The following is a 6,000-nucleotide window of genomic DNA, read 5'->3' as shown; positions in this document are numbered from 1 at the left end:
GGCGGCGGCGGGGGCGTGTGCCCGTGTCCCCGTGCGAATCGTCCCGTTATGCGGTGCCCGCGGCGGGGTGGAGGGAACAAAAGAAACCGCCTGCCCGCTGGAGCGGCGGCGGCGGCAGCCCCGGGGTGTCCCCGGCGGGTCTGGAGGCAGCGGCGTGGGGGTGTCCCCGGGCCCCGCCGCTGCCCGCCGGGCTGAAACGGTGTTGGGCCGCGGGGGGACCCGAGGGCAGCGCGGCCGAAGGGACGGAAAACAGCGCGCTAGGCGGGCGGGCGCTTCGCACAGTTTTACCTGTTGTCATATGCTGGCCTGGGGAACGTAGCGGGGGGGGGGGGGAGGGAAAAAAAAAAAAAATCGTCCCTTTGTTCTTCGAGAGGTTAGTTTGCGGGGTGCTGTCTGAGCGAGGCTGTCAGAGCTGCTGTACCTGCGTGTCAGAAGATGAAGCACCCGCTCCTCGCTATTGACTTTCGGTTAGTCCTCCGGCTCAGGCTGAAACGCCTCGCTTCATCCCCAGGCAGCTCATGCAGCTGTATCGATCTGGGCGAACCCTGATGCTGCTGACGGCGGGCCAGCATCCCAGACCGCCACGTGTAAGTGGGTGCATCGCAGAGGACTCCGTTAGGGTTGGTTTGCCAGCTCGCTAACTAATGCAGCTCTCAACTTCTGCCTTCTGCGGCAACAGATAAGATTTTAGACGTAGTGCTGCAACGAGGTCGAGGGTTTATAACTGCTGAATGGAGCAGAATCTGCCTTTAGTAGGGCATGTCACAAGAAATCATTCTTTTAGTATTATTTTTGTGTTCTTGCCCTCTCTCAGTGTGTCTATTTCTTAGTAACTTTCTGTTGCTATTCAATAAGACTTTTCCGATTTCTGCTTAACCCGTAGTCCACATATTAGCCTTTTTTTTAAGCTTCACGGTACAAAAGATTAAGGAAAGTGATAAAGGACTTGTGAAGCACTGATAGAGCTCTAGAAAGGCTTGTGAATACTGTAACTTAGCAGTGAAGGCCATCTTTTTTTTTCCCCCTTTTACCCACCCTTCCTTCCCCTGGGCTGGCCAGGATCGTTTGTATACATCTGGCTTCTTTAAAGCTCATTTGGATAATGACTTTCCCAAATCACTGTCATTCAGTCAGACTTTTCTTTGCAAAATGGGAGTGGAGGGAAGGTAGATATGGTTTCATTGCTGTTCGTATCTTCAATGGTAAGTGATTCTTGTAGTTTAAAAACAAATAGAAAAATTGCGCAAGGAAGTGAAGATATGAGTAGTATGAAAACAAAATCTTTCTAGGAGATATCAAACGAAAACAGAGTTTTATTAAAAACATTGTTAGCATTTTTGAAAGATATTTTAGATGCAGAAAAGAAGAGATGAATTCTTTATATGTGCTACACTGTTAAGATTCCTAATGTTTCAGATTACTTGTATGCCTTCCATTTTAACCATTTAAATTTTCTTTATGGCACTGCATATTGTTATTAGTCCAACCCTGTGCATCTGTATGTGTGTGTATGTTACACATATGCATATATTAAAGTTCAGTGTGCAGCCCCAAGCTTTTTTACAGCACGTACCCCAGACCTTATAAGAAATACAGCTTTATTGATGTTTTATGAGCTTTTCTATGACATTATAGGTAGAGTACCTTACAGTGAATTAATTTACACATGGATTGGACTTGTCAGGAGAGTTGAGTGAAATAATGGTGGTAGTTCTCTAAACGTGAAAGAGGAGTAAGGCAAAGACCTTAAAGGCAATTGTGAATACAGTGGAACAAGCTTGGTCCCCCTCCTTAAATGTCTGAGAAATGAAGAGGTGGTGTTTTGCAGGGAATTGTGTGTGCGGGGGGGTTGTTTGTTTGTTGTTGCTTTCGGGTTTGCTTTGTTTTGTTCTGCTTTATTTTAAGACTACTTAGGATTGCATATGGTTAGAGAACTCCTCAGTCTCATTTGCAAGAGCTTCACATGCCCACGTATCAGGCTGTCCTCCTGAAGTTGGAGGTCCAGAAAACACAGTAAGAAGGAGGCATAGTAGCTGCCTGGGGAAGAACTGGTTTGCAATGTACTGCTTATCAAATTTAGAAAATACAAGAGTACAAGTCTGATTCTAGAAAGCAGAATTTTAACTGCCATCATCACAAGAAAACTGACGTTGTGCAGCTCCTTATGCCAGCCGAGACACACCTTCCAACTTCTGCAGTAGATGAAGGAAGATCTTTTCTGCTGTGCAGTCTTTGCTCATCTTCCGAGCACAAGACAGTTTAGTACATTAAATGAGGTATGGGTCCTATGTAATAACACTGCTATGAAGCCAAGCAGGTGAAGCCTTCATCATAGTGCTTGTAAATACCAGGTTATAAACAAACACTTTCATCGTCAATGTTTTTTCATCTTAATATTTTTCAAGGTATTGTTAAAGCTTTTCTGTTGGGAAAGAGGAAGAGAGGTTACGTTGCTTTTGTTTATGTGAAATCACATTGATCACCTCTGCTGTCTCCATGTTTAGGAGTTTGGATCCAGAGACAGTTTCGTGCCCTTTGAACCGGTTAGATTACTGATACTGGCAGACAACTATTGTCTGCATGGCTTTACATTAGCAGTTGGCAAAGATGCTGTGCTGTGAAATACCGCAGCCAGTTTGTATGCACCAAAGGGATGTTACAGGAACAAGTAATGTAATAAAAAAAAAAATTCGAATCTAAGGAAGAGTCTGATTGTTCTGTACCAGTTGCAATCCCTTTTCCTGTTTTTCCCCTGTCTTAATTCTCTTTTTTTTTCCCCTTTCCAAATCCTCCTCAATCCCCTGCCCTCAAGTTCTGCCCTGCTTCCCTCGTCAGCCCCTACCTTTTTATCTTTTTTCCCCTCTCTACTTCTCTGTACATGTTTCAGACATGCCACTTCCTCTTTGACCCTCTCTCTTATCGAAGCATCAGCAGCGGGAGCGCTCTGAGCACATTTCCTGCACGTGGGGCCACACTGACCTCCGGCCAGCAAGAGCTGCGCTTGCATCAAAACTTCTGCTTGGCCCCGTGGTGTGACTTGGAGAGTGCTCGCTGCAACGGGAGCCCTGGGGAGCTTAGCTGGTAAACTCTTAACAACTCTACGCTCCTATGTAAAACGAAGCGTTTTTGAGGCCTGGGCGTAGCAGAAGTTGCATAAATCACACATGGAAGGCGGTAGGTGTGTGTGTTTGTGGTTCTTGACTACTCTCTGAGGAATTCTCTCTCCAAAATGGTGGAGATTTTGGAGCCTTTCAGCAAAATAGCTGTAAGACATTTTTAAATAGGAATAGCATGTGTCATTCTTGTCATCCTTGAAAACAGTTGAACAGTTTCAGCTGAATAAGGAAAAATCATAAGAAAGATGATTACATGATTTTTTTCACTTCATTTTTTTTTTTTAATAAGGTTAAGCAGCTGTAAAGTGGCTTTATATAGGAAATGTTGTGTAAAAATCCTCCCTAACCTGTAAAAAAGTCTTTATTCTCCTCCTCATATGGGGTGTTACTCATTTTAATTCTATTGTTCTCGTTGGTAGGTTTGTTTCTCACAACAAGGCAGGTTGCATTGGAGCTGTTCAGGATCTGATTTCCTGTTGTTTGGTGACAATATTTATACAGCCTGTGAATGTCTTCACGGTCTGAGTTCAAGTGGAGTTTTCATAAACTGTGATAAAATATTTTCAGTAGCCTATATAAAATTTCATACAAAAATAGCTGGCATAAAGCTTTTTTCCTAAAAATCAAGAGATAATGGCATTTCTGTCATAAAAGGCTGTCAGAGCTGCCTTCTAAATTTTAGACCCCAAGATAGGGGTCTAAAATCAAGATATATAAAATACATAAATATGTGTGTATATGTAAAAGATTATGGAAATAATTTCTGACAGCGCAGGTTTTTTTTGTATGTTGTTGCTTTTAGATCAGAAAGTGTGATAAAGAAGAGAATACTTAAAATAGATGGTTTCTTAAAACAGCAGAATTCTTGCTCCTTTTTGTACTAATCAAAGATTCCTACGTAGAAAATTATGGTAGAGCTGCTAGAAAAGGTATTTTTTTTTTCTGCCCAGTTTTAAGGAATTGTATGTAATAATTAAAACACTTTCTCGAGAAGCAGTTTTATTTTGATATTAATGTTGAGTGCGTACGTATTTCTGTTTAAACTGCTTCTAATGCAATATATACAATTTATCTGTAATGTCATTCAGATTGCTTCTTTTGTAATTGCTATTCACTGGATGTTAGAGGGGTTTTTTTGAGAATACTGCTGGTAATCATTCTACTAGCAGTGTATCAGAATTCATACAGCAGATCAGCACTGACCTTGTAGATAATGCGTTGACTCCTTCCCCACTTGAAGGGGAAGGGACGCATGTGTTAGGAGGAGAAAAAGGAGACCTTGGTAACGTGAAATGAGCAGCTGAAATTTCAGGTCTGAAATGTTAGAGGTCACTGAAGTGCTAAAAGCAGGTTAGCCCTGATGGGATCAAAGGAGAGAAAACAGCCACCGAGGTAGTATCTGTTGTTTTGCCCTGATACTGCTGCTACAGAGCAAGCTCATAAAAAATTATGATGGATTTTGTATGGTTCCTATCTGTTTTTTGGCTGGTTTTTTTTTTTTTAAATCACAGAATACAAAATCCTGGACCAGGGAGTGGATGTTTTCCTTGGATGCAAAAGCAGGAAGTAGCTGTAGGGCATATCTACGTTCTGTACACTGAGGAATGATGAAAGAATATATTAGGGGGAGGGGAACGAGAGAGGAGATGATTATCAAGATTCAGTAATTCAGCTAATGTAAAAGTAATTGCTGACAGTCTGCTTCACACAGAGAGGAAACACAATAAAAGCCTTAAGTCCCTGTGTGTGAGGGAATATGCAATACTGCAGTTCAGTAGTCAGGGATTGTATTAGCAAATGGAGTTGACTTTTCCCCCCCTTTTTATTACTGACAATCGAGAAGCATCAGTAGAAACCAACTCTTGAGAATGCAGTGGTAATGCCGCTTAGAAGCTGTATGGCGAGATGACTGTTGCTATGTCTCAGCCATGCTTTGCTCCTCACATAACTTTGCCTTAGAGAAAAGAGCATCCTGGATGATGAGCAGTGGAGGGGGAAAGGATGTCTTTGTTCTTGTTCTTATAGCAGTTTGTATTCCACTGGGGGTGTTGCTGAGAATTTGTGCTTCTGTTTTAGGATGAAGAGTTGTCTATAGAGTTGTGGATCAGAAATTATGTCGGTGCTGAAACAATTCTCTTCAGCAGCAAGGATAATGCAGTATAGAAAGCTGGGCAGTTATATGAGGAAAATATCCTTAACTTCTAATTAATCTGTAGCATCGGCATAAAGTGGTGCCTTTTGAACTCTGCCTTTGAGTTTCATTAGAAGTATTGTATAGAAGGAAAAAGTTCCTCTTCATCTCCTCCTCACTCTTTTGTACTGTGCAGCTAAATCACTTCTGATGATTGAAACCAGCTCACACCAAAAACGGTGTAAGTAAGTCTATTAATTTATTTGAAGACCAAAGTCAGCATTTGTGCGCGGCTCCCCAGGGAACTAATGCTTTTTCAAAAATGTCTATATAGATTCGTTGCGTGTGTTGCAAGCCAAGGCCCAACTTGATCCCATGGCAGCAGGGTTGGACTAGCTGATCTTTAAAGGTCCTTTCCAACCCAAACCATTCAAAATTTTAATTAGCTTTCAGTATTTAATTAGCTTTCAGTGGTCACACTGCCCATATTTCAAAATTAAGTGTTTTGTGTCCCACAAGTAATTTGTAATAAATGAATTTATACGGCCTGTCTTTAAAAAAACAACAAATAAACGAACAACAAAAACCAACAGAAAAACCCCAGCAAAATAGAAATCCCCATGTCATGTTGTGTCCTCCACTTGCAGTTTCCAGCAGCTTGCTTGTTAATTTACAAAGCAACATGTTGGTGCTTTTCATTGATAATGAGGTCTCAAAACAAACACACACAAAAATCACTTCAGGGTGTTTACC

At 41.9% G+C, this 6,000-nt stretch overlaps 1 protein-coding gene across 1 annotated transcript in view; it reads left to right on the top strand.

The window, feature by feature from the left end:
* SH3KBP1 (SH3-domain kinase binding protein 1) overlaps window positions 1-6,000 on the top strand; it is a 218,823-nt gene that overhangs the window by 487 nt on the left and 212,336 nt on the right. The window lies entirely within an intron of this gene.

This window comes from Haliaeetus leucocephalus, unplaced genomic scaffold (assembly GCF_000737465.1).
Source record: "Haliaeetus leucocephalus isolate CR32 unplaced genomic scaffold, Haliaeetus_leucocephalus-4.0 Scaffold317, whole genome shotgun sequence".
NCBI lineage: Eukaryota > Metazoa > Chordata > Aves > Accipitriformes > Accipitridae > Haliaeetus > Haliaeetus leucocephalus.
Note: the sequence above shows the minus strand (reverse complement) of the source record. Positions and strands in the feature narration are given on the sequence as shown.